Below are 15,967 nucleotides of genomic sequence, written 5' to 3' on the forward strand. Positions count from 1 at the left end.
TGCAGCGCTGGTTCGATCCCCTGCAGCGGGCAAGGGTCCCACATGGCACGACAGGCCTCTCCTGCCGCACCCACTGCTCCCCTCAGCAGTGTATTTCGTCAGTCTGCCTGTTCTGTTCTCCGCTCTGTCTCTGGTGAATCCTCTCACCCTCCCGTGCATCTGACTGTACCTAGTGCTTGTATAAATAAATAAATAAATCTTAAAAAAAAAACAAACTTCAGGCAGACTCAACTCTACCCTCCTTCTCACTCAAACCTTCAATGATAGACATGCAACATTTTTTAGTAGAATGTATCTTTAAAATGATAATAGTTAAAAGAATAAAGCTGGAGGGCCTTCCTGGTGGAGCAAGGGGTTAAGATGCAACCTATGAGGCTGTCCACAGCCACTGCAACATGAGTTCGATCCCCAGCCAGGGAGCTACCCACATGGTGCAGCAGACCTCTCCTGGCTTGCCGGCTGCTCCTCAGCAGTGTATTTCAGTCAATCTGCCTGTTCCCCACTCTGTCTCTGGTGAATCCTCTCACCGCCCCCCACCCCACCTCTGGCCTGTACCCAGCTCCTGTATGCATAAATAAATCTTTTTTTAAAAAAAGAATAAAGCTGGAGGTCTCACACACCTTACTATAGAGATGTAGAAATCAAAACAGCATGGTATTGGTATCAAGACATATATACAGGCTAATGGATTAGAATAGAGAGCCCAGAAATAAATCCTTGCATATATGTTCAAAAGATTTCTGACAAGGGATCCAAAACCCTTCAACAAATGGTTGGGCAAACTGAATGTCCACTGGCAAAAATATGAAGTAAAATGAGGGATTAATATCCATAATATATAAAGAACTCCTAAAACTCAATAACAAAAACAACTCAATTTGAAAATGGGCAAAGGACTTATATAGATACTTCTCCAAAAAAAAAAAAATATATATATATACAAATGACCAATAATAAGATGAAAAGGGGCCTTCCTGGTGGTGCAAGGGGTTAGGCACAGCACTATGAAGCTGTCCGCGGCCTCTGCAGCACGAGTTAAATCCCTGGTGGGTCAGAGAGCTACCCACATGGCGCAGCAGACCTCTCCTGTCTTGCCCGCTGCTCCCCTCAGGAGTGTATTCAGTCAGTCTGCCTGTTGTGTTCCCCGCTCTGTCTCTAGTAAATCCTCACAGCCCACCTGCACCCCCGCCCCACCCCACACCTCTGGTCTATACCCCAGTTCTTGTATGCATTAAAAAAAAAAGAATATGAGGTCACCTTTGTGGTTACAAAATGGGTGGGTGCAGTGTGGAACTGAATGAAGGTCGTCAGAAGGCCACTTCATGACAAGACGAATGAGCACCAAGGATGTGCTATGCAATGTGGTCACAGCAGGTAACGCTGCTGGTGGTTCATCTCAAAATCATTAAAAGAGTTGATCCTCAGAGTTATCATCACAGGGGAAAGAATTTCTTTTCTTTTTTAAATCTCTCTAAGATGATGGCCATTCATGAGACTTACTGTGGTAACCACTCCATGACACACGTGGGTCAGAACATAGTGCCTGATGTCCTGAGCTCACATGGGGTGGCGTGTCGATTACATCTCAATAAAACTAGGGGTGAAGCATTATCCCTGGGACAGTTAAAAACCTGTGTATTTCACTTGTTTTTAAACTTTAAATCTTGAAGTCATGTTAGATTTCCAGAGAACTGTAAAGGCAGCCCGGAGTTCCCACCTCCAGTCAGCTACCTGTCACAGCAACATCTTGCACAGTCATGATGCATTTATCCAAACTCAGACACAAACATTGATACAAGACAGTTAACTAAATAGCCGGCCTTAACTGGATGCCCTATTTTGCCACTGGGGTTCCTTTGTGTTCCGGGATCCACTGCAGGACTCAATGTGACCTGTCTCCTTAGCCAGTGACATTTCTTTAATGTGGAGGCTGGGAGTGATTGGTTTCTAATGTTTCTTCCAACTTTCCACATCATCAAAATGTGAGCAAGGAAGATGGGGTGGGGGTGGTGAGGGCACGGCCCGCATCCTCTGCTGGGCCTCTGGGGCTTCAAACAGGCAAAGCACTGGGTGGACTGTTCCTCCCACCTGGGGCTAGGGGCACTTCTCTTTCTTCTGAGATCTAGTCTTTTTCTTGAATGTATGCTTGAGGGCAGAAAAGCAGGGGGGACTTACTAGTTTCTTTTCATTCATTTCTGAGCGATTTCATAGCCCACTTTGCTGGAGCCTGGCACGGGACCCCATTCCCAGCTACTCACTAAACTCCTAAGCAGTTGGCATTCATCAGCAATCTTAGTAATTCAGTGAGAACAGAGGTGACAGCTGTCACAGGAAGTTGAAGCCAAGGCTGCTGAAATCACAGCCATCCCGAGGAGGGTGAAAGTATACACCGAGGAGAAGTTGAGCCTAGAAGGTGGGGTGGCTGGGGTGTCAGGTGGAGAAGGGTGGAATGCTGTGCAAGACAAAACACACGAGGGGATGAAAAGCAGACATGTTGCTGGAACATGGGGTTGGTTTATGGACCTTTGGGGGCTTATGGCTAAGCCCTCGCATCAATTAGCAGGCGGCAGCCCTGCAGGGCTCTCCAGCACCCACCACTCACTGGATTATCACAGCAGCCTCCTAATTGGTCTCCGGTCCACCCCTTCCCTCAGATCCATTCCCCACATATGCACCTGCCAACTCCAATCACTGCAGGGCGAGGCGCCCAGCTCAGTGGGGTCAGTGGGTGCTTCACTTTCCTGGGGCTGCCTTGACAACACACCACACACTGTGGCTTAAACAACAGATATGCTTGGTCTGGGCCGGAAGTCTGGAACCCAGGTGACAGCAGGGCTGGTCCCTCCTGAGGGCAGCGAGGGAGAATCTGACATGCTGCTCTGCTGGTTCCTGGTGCCCTCAGCCAGCCCTGGCATGTAGATGGCATTTCACATCATCATCCCACTATGTGTCTGTCTCTGTGTCCAAAGATGCCCTTTTTACAAGGACACTCGTCATACTGGATTAAAGCCCAGCCTGATGACCTCATCTTGATCATCTACAAAGACCCAATTTACAAGTAAGTTCACATCCAGGGTACAAGCAAGGTCACATCAACCATACAGGGGGGTAGAACTTCACATCTACTCTTTTTTTGAGCAGGGAGAGACACAATTTAATCCATCAGAGGGGGCTTCCTCTTGGCTTTGGCTGATGTCTATCAACAATGTGTGGCTATAGAAGCCAGAATTTAGGATTTCTTATGAGATTGCCTGATTTTTTGATATTGGCATCTAATTAAATATAAGTAAAGGTTTTCTAAGACCATGACTGCCAACAGTAAGCCAACCTTGGCTCCACCGTCACCACACGCTCTTTCTAAAAATCTGAGCTCTTTCTTCTACCATACCCACCACCTATGGGGTAAAAGGCCAAGTCCTCAGCATGGCATGTGAGCCCCTCCACAATCCAACTCTTCCCCATCTCTCCAGGATCCATCTCCACCATCCCTGCCACATCCCCAACCAGTGTACGGTCACCTCAATAGATGTCCTTTTCCGAACACCCCTGGCTTTCCTACACCTCCGTGACTGTGCACTCTCCCACTGCCTGTATGCCCTCTCCCCTCCAGATTGGGAAACTCCTGGCCATCTTTTGAGCATCTCTCATTACCCGCCACTTTGAGAATTCTTCCCTGACTATCCCTCTGCCCCCAACCCCTCACAGTTAACCTCTCCCTTCATTAAGTCTCCACGGCACCTACATCTCTAGCAGAGCACTCCACTGTTCACTTGCTGTCATTTGGTTATATGTCTGCTTTCTGTTTGGACCATGTGTTTGAATAGTAGGGGTTGTTGATCTGGGGCACCTAACACAGACCTGTCACACAGGACCCACGCAATGCATGTTAATTAAGTGAATACTCTTTGTACCCAAGTAAGTATCAGGAGGAACCCAAAGAAGTATCACGTGAGTCCTTAAGCTCAAAGTGCTTACGGTTCTGCTGCGATCACAAGATACACACCTAAGAGCAGGTGAGCCACAGGGGTGGGGGTGAGGACGACAGGCAGGAGCTAGGGGGTCTGTAGTGCTCAGTGTATGCCCAGAAAGATCCAGTCTGGGTGGCCTGATGAGAGCACTGCTTTTGCATGAAGAAACGTCAAGCTCTGGCAAATCTTCCCTGGAGTAGGGACGCTGCACCACAGGCCTGCGGAGATGAGGCAGATGAGCGTGGCTCAGGACAGGCAGAGAAAGCGGCACGAGGAGCAGAGAACAGGAATACAAGGGTGATAAAGATGGAGAGAGAGGAGGGACGCAAGCATGTAAGGAGCCTGTCCTTATCACAAAGCCCTCTCCTGCCTCAGTTTCCCCTTTGCCCATCAGCATACATACCTGCCGCACCCCATTCCACCTTAAAACCTTTGCAGGACTCCTTCCAAAATCCCCTAGTTCTCTGCTCTCCAACATAGCAGCACTCAGAAAAGTTGTCTTTCTTGCCGCTCCCAGCTCCTCTCTTTTCTCTTTGCCCCCTCTTCATGCAAACATGTGCCCCACACCCACAGATCACCCATGGCGGCTACGCTATCTCCAACGGCCAAGCCCACATCTTATCAGCCTTGTCCCAACTGACCCTGAACCACTTTATCCTCCTGGTCTTGGGGTTCCCCTCTCTGCTCTTCCTTGTCCCTCACCTCTGCTCCCTTCAGTCTCTCTCCTTTGCTCTCCCTCTTCATTCCTTTCATCTCCAAGGATGGCAGGACTCAGTCCTGACCTCTTCTCTGTACCCAATCACTCCCCTGGTCGCTCCGCCAGGCCTCTGGCTTTAAATATCATCATGATGCTTGTTGCGTTGGGCAACACCACACTGACAAACACACAGGAGTCGTGGAGCAGGCTACATAATGCAGGATGCTGCTTGAGAGCAAGATTCTGGCCATTTTTATTGCTAGAATAATCATAGAGCATCAGCTATGTGCGTTAGGAGGACAAGGATCAAACGATGGTGAAACTCAGGAATGTCATCTAGGGTTTGGGGAACATGAGTCTGCTGACCATGTTATCAGCTTGATGACGAAGTGTTGTTGTTGAAACGAGACCCCAGCCCCCCGGCCATGGTCCTAATCTTACCCTTGTCATCCATTGGTCCTCGGTCCCCTGGGGAACGCCCGGTCATACCTCATGACGTATGAGTAGGGAGTAAGTTTATGCATCCGTCCTCAGCCCCCCGGGCGTTCCTGGTCATACTTCTTGATGCACACCCTTCCCAGAGTGATCAAGCTTTCTGCTCTTGATTGATTTGAAAGGCACCATGTAAGTTATGGCTCCTATGCTGATTGACTGGTTCTGAAGGGCAGTTCTGACTTTGTACAGGAATGCAGAACTGCAGGTAACAATAATGGTGGCCAAACAGGCTGCTTAAGTTTAGTAGACCCACAGATACTGACTTCAAACGTATGTATTTAGCCTAGACTTGGGCTCTGGGCTCCTGACTTATGTATCCAACTCCCTTACTGCCTCTCCACTTGGCTGTGGCACAGACATTTCAATGTATATAAACTAAACTCTCTTATCCCCCAACTGCTCCTCCTATTGTCCTGTATATTTCACCTCTCGCATTACAAGTAGGTAAATTATATATTTATTTACTTTGTGACCCCTGACCCCTAGGCCTGGCTTGACAGGAGACCCCTGGAAATAGGCCATTTCTTTATGATGACAGAGCAGTGCCTGGCGCATAGTATGTTCCCAGTGTTTGGTTCATGAGCAAAATGGGTACATGAGGGCTTAGAGCACAGTGGTTAAGAGCATAGTCTCTGGGTAAAAGATCTCTGAGTTCCAATCCCGGTGGGACATCCAGTGGTTCAGAGTCTCTAGAAAGAGCTCCAGGAGACTTCGCCAAGGGAAGAAGTTGCTGCATTTCATCCTGACTGTCTGTTCATTTAACAGAAGAGGGATTCTCTCTGTGTGTGTGTGTGTGTGTGTGTGTGTATGAGAGAGAGAGAGAGAGCGAGAGAAAGATCAGCTGGCGAAAGAGGAGGGAAGGCCTCCCAGGAGAAGGGAGAGCTGAGCGGTGGAGCCCTGGAGGAATCTGCAGGCTGAGAGGGGTAAAGGGCACCTGGAAGAGGGAACAGCACAACTAGATCCCCAGGGGAGCAAGTCTGGCTGTAAGTGGTGACTAGAGGCCTGGCTAGAGGCCTCAGGGTTCAACTGTCAGACTGGCTCAGGATGGGGAGCAAGCTGAGGCAGGATCACCAAGGCCCTTGCAAGCCAGAAGGGTGGGGCTAGGGCTTTTGGGGTACAGATCTAGAATCACAAGATCCCAGTCTCTTTGAGCTGAGGGACTTGATGTGTCATAGTCACTTTTAAATTGCTTCCTGCTTCCCTGCATTAAAAAAAAAGGAACCCCAAAAAATACAAAGAAGAAAATAACAATTACTCATATTTCTTACCACCAGAAATTAACTATTGTTTACACTTTGATATATTTGTTTGCAGCGTTCTCTTTATGAACATAAAGTTCAAAATTTCTTAAGTAATACATGAATGCCCTATTATTTTTTTAAAGATTTATTTATTTATGCATACAAGAACTGGGATACAGGCCAGAGGTGTGGGCAGTGAGAGGATTCACCAAAGACAGAGTGGGGACCAGAACAGGCAGATCAACTGAAGTACACTGCTAAAGGGAGCAGCAGGTGAGTCAGGAGAGGTCTGCTGTGCCATGTGGGTAGCTCCCTGGCTGGGGATCGAACTCGGTGCTTCAGTGGCTGCCACAAGCTTCATAGGTTGCGTCTTAACCCCTTGCCCCACAGGGAGGCCCCCCTGTTATTTTTTTTTAAACACAAAATTAGAATAGTATACAAAGAAAGCTGAAGTTCCCTATCACCTCTACTCACTAGCCCACTGCCTTCCCCTCTCCCCACGGAAGCCTCTCTCATGAGCTAGAAGAGCATCTTTTCAGTACTTTAAAAAAAAAGAGTGCTTTTACATGTATTTGAATATATCATAGAAAACCTAAGGCTCTGTTCGCTATGTTGTAAAACCTGCAGTATGTTGTGTGCATTCTGATTGTGCTTACTAGATGAGCTCTATGCATGCCCCTGCCTAATCAGTCTAATTTATTTCTTCTAACAGCAATATCGTGACCCATTTTGAATACAGACCCCATTTTAGTTATACTTTCCCTGTGGACAGCCACTGAGCTGCTTTCAGTGGCTTGTTAGGAGAGAGGGACCCGCAGCGGACACTTCCTTGCATACAGGGGAAGAATTTCTCCAGGGTAGAAACGCAGAAATGGCACTGCAGGGCATGGGGTATGGATAATTTCCGTTGACCAGATAAGGGCAAATTGAGAACATCCACTTCACAACCTCACCAGTACCTGCCACGGTCTGATTTATTCCTTCCTGCCTTTGTATAGATAAGACCCTGGGCTGCACGGCCTGCTCAGGGCCGCACCCCAGGGGAGGTCCGGGGCCACCCCCCGGGCGCCCTGGCTCCCGTGACAGTCCCTGTCAGATGTCCTGGAAAACCCAGGCGGTGGCGGGAGGGAGCGGCGAGCATCTTCCACATGGCGCTTTCACCCTGGGTGGAAACGACTCCAAATCCTCCCAGAAAATGGCTTCGCCACGCTCCGCGGCTCCCTCTGCCTTCCCAGGCAGCTCCCACCTGCGGCTGTCGCGCTGCAGCTGAGCCCGGCGATTGGCTCTTCCTCCCCGAGACTAGGGTGGGGACAGCAATGGCGACTCCAGCCCTGATTTTTCCAGTGCGCCAGCTCTGATCTGGGAGAAGGGGCGGGGGGCAGGCCTCCCCGCACTTGTGGGGGTGCGGAGCCACCGGGCCGACCGGACTGACACAGGCTCACCAAGCCCCCCAGCCCCGCGGCGCCCCGACACCGCCCTCCGCTGAGCGCCCCCGGGAGGGCCGGGCTGGGGGACCCGGGCCAGCGCCGGCCGCCGGGAAGGGAGGGGTCCCCCCGGGGAGCAGCCCTGAGAGGGTCTCAGGAGACACGCGGCTGCGCCACCCGCGCGCCGCGAGGCACCTGCAGCAGGTGCTGCCCTTGGCTTGGAAGAGCCAGGGGAGGCGGAGCGGCGCCTCCCACGCCGGGTCTCCAGCACCTGCGGCCGGGTCTGCGCAGGGGGCAGTGAGGAGGACTCGGCTCCCCCGGGGCCCCTCCAAGGTGCCCAAGGTGCCAGCCCCGCCACCCCCTGAGGGTCAGTCCTGGGTGGGGTCAGTCCTGGGTGGGGTGCTCTCCCCAGAAGCTCGTGGCCAGACTCTTTTTTCCTCCTCGTGCAGGAATGGCATTCTCCAGCGGGAGAACTTGGAGGAAAGAACAAAGCTGGTCACCGCCCACCCTACTCTTCAGTGCCTGGAGGTCCCTCCCCCTCACACTTGGGGTGACTTGGGGGGCCGTGATTTTCCCCTTAATAAACTTATCTCCTTAGCTGCCACCTTTAGCGTCCTTGCTGTGTGCCACGCACAGCACTAGGCGCATTTTCTCCCTCCCCTCAGGACAGCCTGCACCACAGCTCAGGGGAGCAGCAGTTTCCCAAGGTCACACAAAAGCAGCGGCAACACTGGGATTAGGAAATTCTGCCCGGGCCTGTGTTTTTTACTTTTGTTATTTAAAAAGTTTTAAAATTAACAATTTGTTCACATGTGCTAATCTTTCACAGATCCCTTTTTTAAAAATGACAACTGAGAACAAACATGGCAAACACCATACTATTTTTTCCTCAGTGGGAGGAGTGAACAGACACTGGATTATTGCTGCTGAGAGTGTAAATAGCTAACCCTTTTCTGGAAAGCAGTTTGGCCACTTGTGCTAAAAGCTTTACTAATTATCCATACCCTTTAATGAGGGAATGGTCGCCCCTGCAGAGAGAGCGGCAGCTATCAGCGTGGAAAAGGCACATTGCCTGAGACCTGCAATCCCTCTTAAAGGAATGAGTTCTGCAGTTGGATGAACTAGCACTTGGCCAGAAGGAGATTTATTAAGGCAAGGCTCAAAAGCAAAAGATTGGAAACAAACTAACCATGTATCAATAGAATTGATTAGCTCAATGATAGCACATCCATTAGAGAAATTCTGTGCAATATTTCTAGGAAATGAGGGAGTTTTCTATTTTATAAGTGGAAGAATTATTAAAAATTATTAGATGAGATAAGTGCAAAAGTATATATCTGGGGGCCTCCCTGGTGGCACAAGAGGTTAAGATACAGCCTATGAAGCTATCGGCAGCCACTGAAACATGAGTTCGATCCCTGGCCAGGGAGGTGACCCACATGGCACAGCAGACCTCTCCTGACTTGCCTGCTGCTCCCCTCAACAGTGTATTTCAGTCATTCTACCTGTTCTGTTCCCCATTCTGTCTCTGGTGAATCCCCTCACACCACCACAGCTCTGACCTGTACCCCAGTTCTGGTATGCATAAATAATCTTTTTTTAAAAAAAGTATGTATCTGATATGCTACTATTTACCTATGGAAAAAATACACAGCTATTACACAAAAAATATAATAGTACCGCCTCTAAGGAGAAAAATCAGCACTGAAGAACCAAGTAGGAGATAGGCATTTTTTTCTTTGCATAATTTTTTGGAGTTCTGCACCAAGTGTACATATTAGCAATTCAAAATTCAACTTATATAAAAGTTGAGTCTTAAAATCTTAGTAATTCTCCTTTCAGGAATCTAGTTTTTTTTTTTTTATTTTTTTTTAAAGATTTATTTATTTATACAATCACTGGGTACAGTCAGAAGCACGGGAGGGTGAGAGAATTCACCAGAGCCAGAGCGGGGAACAGAACAGGCAGACTGAAGAAATGCACTGCTGGGGGAAGCAGCGGGCACGGAAGGAGAGGTCTGCTGCGCCATGTGGGACCCTCGCCGGAGGCGGGGGTTCGAACCGGCGTTGCAGAGGCCGCGGGCACTTCGCAGCCCCATGCTCAACCACTGCGCCACCAGGGGAGGCCCTCTGGAATCTAGTTTAAGGAAATTACTGGATTTTAGACAAATATTTATGCAAAAAAATTCACTGAAGTGTAATCATAGTTTAAAAAAAAAGTAGGCAATTCAAAAACCCAACAAAAGAGGAACAGCAAAGAAAATAAAGCTGTGTACTTATAACACCTATTGTGAAATTACAAAAAAGATGCTTACAAAAACATTTTAGTGACATAGGAACATGTTTATAATGTTAAGTAAAAAAAAAAAAGCTGGACGGATAATTACATAGTAGTATCATCTGATCACTGTAACAATAGCAGAGAAAATAATTAGAAGGAAAAATGTCCAAAAAACAGTTGTGGCCACTGGGTTGAGGGATTGTGAGTGATTTTTTTTTCCCTCCCTGTACAGTTTTCTGTATTTTCCCACTCTTTCACACTGGGCTTCATGTCTTGGGTAATTAAAAAAAAAATCAACAAAAAGTTAAAAAATAAAACCCTCATGTTTTTAAAAAAATTACAGAGATACAAACATGCTAACCTAGCAATTCCACTTCTAGAAATAAGCCCTACAGAATGCACAATTGCTCAAAGCATTCAAGGGGCTGTGAAAGGAGACCACTTAAATAAGTACAGAACACCCCTAACGGAGAATATTGAGAAGCCGTTGTGGAGAATGGGGTAGGTATACCAACATGGAGAACTCCTCAGAGTCTCATTTCTGCAGCAGGAAAAGCAGCTTGCAGAGCAATCTAAATGCAGAGCAATGTATGATCGTAATGTCAAAGCTATGGTTGCTCCAGAAAGAAAAGCTGCGACTGTGTTGTACGTAAATGTACACAGGACATTCAGGATTAGACTTAAAGGAGACTTGGCATTGTTTCTGTTTCTCTGGTTTGCATCTTTTATAAAAATGTGTTCTTATATCATTTGTGTGATTTAAACATGATGATGATAGAAAGCATACACAGAGAAGAATCTAAAAATCTAAAAAGATACACAACAAAATTATCAGTGGTTTCCTGCAGGGATGAGAGACTGGGACTTGATGGGAGGGGTGGTTTCTCAACACACTTTCTATATTTTGGCATTGCCTTTTTTTCTTTAATTATACCCACACAAGAACTGCCTTCATAATTAAAACAGCAACATCGAAAGCCCAGCTGGCTGGCTGGTCCGGAGAAGCCTCTGCTTCCCTCACACTCATGCTCTGTTCCTTTCTATGTCCAGGAGCGCAGAGCCCGAGATAATGCCAACCTCGTTCCTCCTCTTACCAAAGAGGAGAGTGAGATGCTAAGCCATGACCTACTGACAGCCTGGCCTGAAAAGTGGACTCAGGTGCCCTGGCTCCCAGGCCTCTTCTCTCCACCTTCAGCTCCAGAGATAACCCACAGGCAGGGCAAGTCCAGGACTCTGCACCAGGCTAGGGAGGACAGAGTGGCATCAAATGAGGGGATGAGAACCCCCATCACTTGCTGAGTTCCTTCTGGGCTCGGCATCAAGCTCCTTTCCCAGACAATGGCTGGTCACGTCCCACACAGCCTCCGCCAGGTTTTCCGGAGAGTGACGGAGCACAGGGCCAAATTGGCCTCCTGTGGCCAACATTCTGGGATTCACCTCTAATGACTTATCCCCTCCAAGGACAGAGCTGGGAAACCTCCCAGGACTGGGAGCTCAGCTCTGGAAGATGTTTGTTCCAAAGGCTGAGCAGGAGGCAACTGTGATCAGCAGAGGGGCACTGGCCTGGAAGCAGGAAACTGAGTTTGAGGATCCAGAGCTGCCATATCTCCTTTTGTGACCCTGGCAACTCACAGGATCCTGTGAGTCTGGACATTGGGATACAGACAGGAGCCTCTGCCTCTGGGGAAGAAGGGGTGGTGTCAAGCCCCCTCCCCCCATGGATGTCTCTGAATCCTAGATGTCGGTGAAACTGCTGCTCCTCTTCCTGCGCAGCTGCTGCCTGTCTGTCTCCATGGCAACCAGGCCAAAAGACTAATTTGCCAAGGTCCGGGCTCTGGAGCTTACCTTGGAACTAGGTTTTAACTGGTCTTTCTGTAAGCCCAGTCATTGCCACTCCCAGGCGCCTCTGCCAGCATCCTCAAGCATGCCATGGTGGGGAGAGTGGCCATCAGAAAAAACTCACCACTTACTCTTGAGAACCTACTAGCAGAGAGGAGAGATAAACAGCTACACACCAATGGTCTGTAATCGCTGGTGATTTGTGTTTCAAGGACCCCTTCCTCTCTCTGGTTGCCCTGGGTTGCCAGTAGGGATTTACAAAAACAGGTGGCTTAGGGGACAGGTCCCCTGTGACCAGGTGCCCAATCTCAGCCCTTTTCCTTTCTCTTAGTGTCCCCACTGCTCTCTGCTGGCCTGGCGCTGGGTCCAGAAGTCCTGCAATGGCCTGTCCAGCATTAAGACAGACTGAAAGATGGACATCTCGATGGTCACCTTGCTCAGCAGGCCTCAGGGGGTCAAGCAGGTACTTGGGCTTAAGTCAATGGGTGCTATTCAGAGCCCCACCCTTCCCACGTACACCTAGTGTTGGAACTTCTTTTTCTTTTTTTTTAATAAAGATTTATTTTTATTTATTTATGCATACAGAAACTGGGGTCTAGGCCAGAGGTGGGGGGTGGGTGAGAAGATTCACCGAGACAGAGTGGGGAGCAGAACAGGCAGACTGACTGAAACACACTGCTGAGGGGAGCAGTGGACGAGACAGGAGAGGTCTGCTGCGCCATGTGGGTCACCTCCCTGGCTGGGGGTTGAACTCATGCTGCAGTGGCTGGTGATACCTTGAGAGCACTGAGACTTCAACGCCTGCGCTACCAGGGAGGCCCCTGTTGGTGCTTCTTGAGAGAAACAGTCCAGTTGCGTTTGTCTGCTGCTGACTGGCATCACCTGCCCCATCAGGTAGGGCGTTCAGCCAAGCCACCCTGGTGGGAACTGGCTTCTCCTGGGTCCAGCCTCATCAGGCCACCTCAGCCCAGGTCCAGCAGGAACCAGCACAAGCTCAGACAGAGAGAACTCCTCGGACACCTTCCTCAGCAGGGCTGAGTGCTGCAGGCACTTAGCTTCCTACAATTCATCTCTTGGGCGGCATTAATCTGATAGACTGATTTATATCTGAGCCCTTTTCAGTTGGGATGTGAGGGGCCCAAGTTGTCACTTCATTTTTTTCCCCTTTATCCTCATCTTGACTTAGTTTCCCTGTGGAGAGCTCCGTGAATTCCTCCCTGGGACAGAGAGCATCGGAGTTGGGGAGACCACAGTGCAACTTACTTCACAGTTGGGGAGGGTGTCACCCTCCCCCAAAAGACAACAAACGTGCTCTGAGCTGCACAGGACTTAGCTGCAGGACTAGAAACACCTGTTGCGAGCCAGGTTTTTGGTCCCTCCCTAAAGGTGTTCACAAGCCCACCTGTGGTGTACAAGGCCTTAGGCGGGGAAGAGGCAGCTGCATAAGCCCTGCCCCAGGACGCTTAGAGCCAGGGTTTGAACACAAAGACAGAACAGGTTGCTGGCTCACCTAAAGCCAATACAGGCAGGCAAATTTTACCCTGTCCAAGCGGGAGATGAGCAAAGCTGTTTCCTCTGGCCCCCACCACCCTCTTACTCATCCTGCTGTGGGGCCTTGTCTGGATCCAGTTGCTGCTCACCGCCCCTTCCTCCATCCCACAGTGCTTCTGCACACCTCTACCTGCAAGCCATCATTATTTGCTTAGATGTGTCTCTCCTCCCTTTGAATTCCTCAAAATCTGGCACTTCCTTGGAACTCCACTATTCAACACAGTGTCTGTCATGGGGAAAGTATTCAAACATTTTCCCAGCACTGAGGGAATGAATGAGTGACAGAAACAACCCCAGGGCCGCAGCCCGCACTGGTGTTTGAAGGTGTCCGAGTGGCGCTGTACATCTGTTACTGTACTTTTAACACCCTCAGGGGTTTCTGTCACCGCCTGTCGCCTTTGATCCTCGTCATCCCAAGAGGCAGGCGGGAGGAGGAACATGACAACTTCGAGTAGACAAGGATCCCAAGATGTTGCAAGGCACAGCGACCTGCTCCAGGTCACAGAAGAGCTGGCAGAGCTGGGGAGGGCTCTGCCCTCCAGACAGGGCCTTGCGCACCCCACCTGTGACCTTCCGAGTCCCAGGGCCTCCCACAGGAAAGGCGGCATCAGCAGGAGGAAGAGTGCACGTCACAAAGGGGCCTTTGGTCCTTCGGGGGAACCTCTCCTTATTAGCAAAGCACCCAGTCCCCGACCCCAGTGGGGGGAAGCCCTGGACTTGGACCAGCAGAGCCAGGCTCCCAAGTGATCTGGGCTTTGATGTTGCTTATTTTCTCTAAGCCTCAGCTTCCTGAGGGATGACAGGTACCTGCTTCACAAGGGTATCACAGAAGCACGGTCAGCCAGGGCTGAGAAGAGTGTATACCCTGAAAAGCGCCTTGCATGTGAGGGGAAGACAGCAGTGACGTGGCCAACACAGAGCAAGTGGCCCAGGCCTCGGGTCTGAGCTGGGGCCAGGACGTGGCCTCAAGTGCAGCAAACTGTCCTCTGTCTTCTTTCTGCCTCTCCTGCTGTTGTCCTCCATCCAGCTGGGAGAAGGCAGCGCAGAGGGCCTCGCTTCCACTGACACCTGGCCGAAAAGGGCACTTCCTTAGTTATCTTGCCCTCGTAAAAGTGATCTGCTTACTGGCAGGTGACAGTCACCAGTTCTAGCTGGCAGCCTCTTCCCAAACTGCCCTTTGGTCATTCTGTTACTTATCTCCCTCTCGAATCCAAGGGGTGGGTGAGGGCCATAAAAGACCAGCATGAATGCAGCTGACCTTTACCAGGGTTGGGGTGGGGGTGCACAGGTCTTACGGCCATTACTTTTACTGGGGTCCCAAATCCTAACAGGCCTTGCAGAGGATAAAATTAAATCTCTGGCTCCTGTGACATTTTATACCCTCTCCTAGAAATGACTAATTGCTATATGCTATTATTATTTTTAATGTTCCCATTATTAAGGCCACGGATTTGACTTCTGTCCTCACACAAGTGACTTCACGAGAGATAGGAATCTATTCCTGAGCTCGAGACAGCCCCGCTCCCGGTGACTGGTGAGGCCGGTGCTTAATTACTGGATCTGCCTACCATGGCAGTAACTCCTACAAGGTGAGAATCTGCCATTTTATAGAGGTATCTCCAGTGACCGGCCCAGAGCCTGCAGCATGGTGCAAGCATTTAAGAACTGGCTGCCGTTTACCGCATACTGTGCTGTGCCTTTTTCTGTATCCCGCTTGTAACACTTACTACCAGCTAGAACTACTGTAATATTATCCCTCTTTTACAGATGAGGAAACTGAGGCTCAGAAGAGCAAAGTGACTTGTCCAGGGTAACATGGTTAGTAAACAGCTGGCACTGGAGAGAGGCTGCTGAGCTCCTGAGCCTGTTTCCTTGTCCTTCTTGCTGTTGGCTCGCTGGCCTCCACCACCCCCCACCAGCCCTCCACTCCCTAGGGCTGGAGCAGAACAGCTCCAGGGGAAGGGCAGGGGCTGGCTCTCATGCTTTATTTAGTCTGTGTTCTAGAAGCTCTCTGAGGCTCTTGCCCTTTGCTCCCCTGGTCCCCCCGAGTTTTCCTGACAGCAGCATGGGGCACCTATTCTTCCTGAGTGCCTTTCCTTATACCTGAGGGAGGTGGGGGGGGGCAAGGATTTCTTGCCACAAGTGTGTGGGATGCGGAGGGCTAACTGAAAAGGAAAGATTCATCATGATTAAAATAATGAGGCAGTTGAGGGACACCTTGAGCTCCAGGCTGTCCTCAGCAGAGCCTCGTGTCCTGATCTGGACAAAGTCACCGCCTCCCTCTCCAGCGCGGCTCATCTGATTATCATTATTAAAATGATAATAATAATGCTGACCCTTCTCTGGGGAAGGAGATCATAGAAGGTCCAGGGAGGAGTTAAGGCTGGAACAGAAGATTAGAGATGGAAAGCACGAGTTTCGGGCTGAATTTAGAGAATGACATCATTCTTTTTAGGAGTCCTGTTTATGAAA

Source organism: Talpa europaea, assembly GCF_964194135.1.
Source record: "Talpa europaea genome assembly, chromosome: 9".
Classification (NCBI taxonomy): domain Eukaryota; kingdom Metazoa; phylum Chordata; class Mammalia; order Eulipotyphla; family Talpidae; genus Talpa; species Talpa europaea.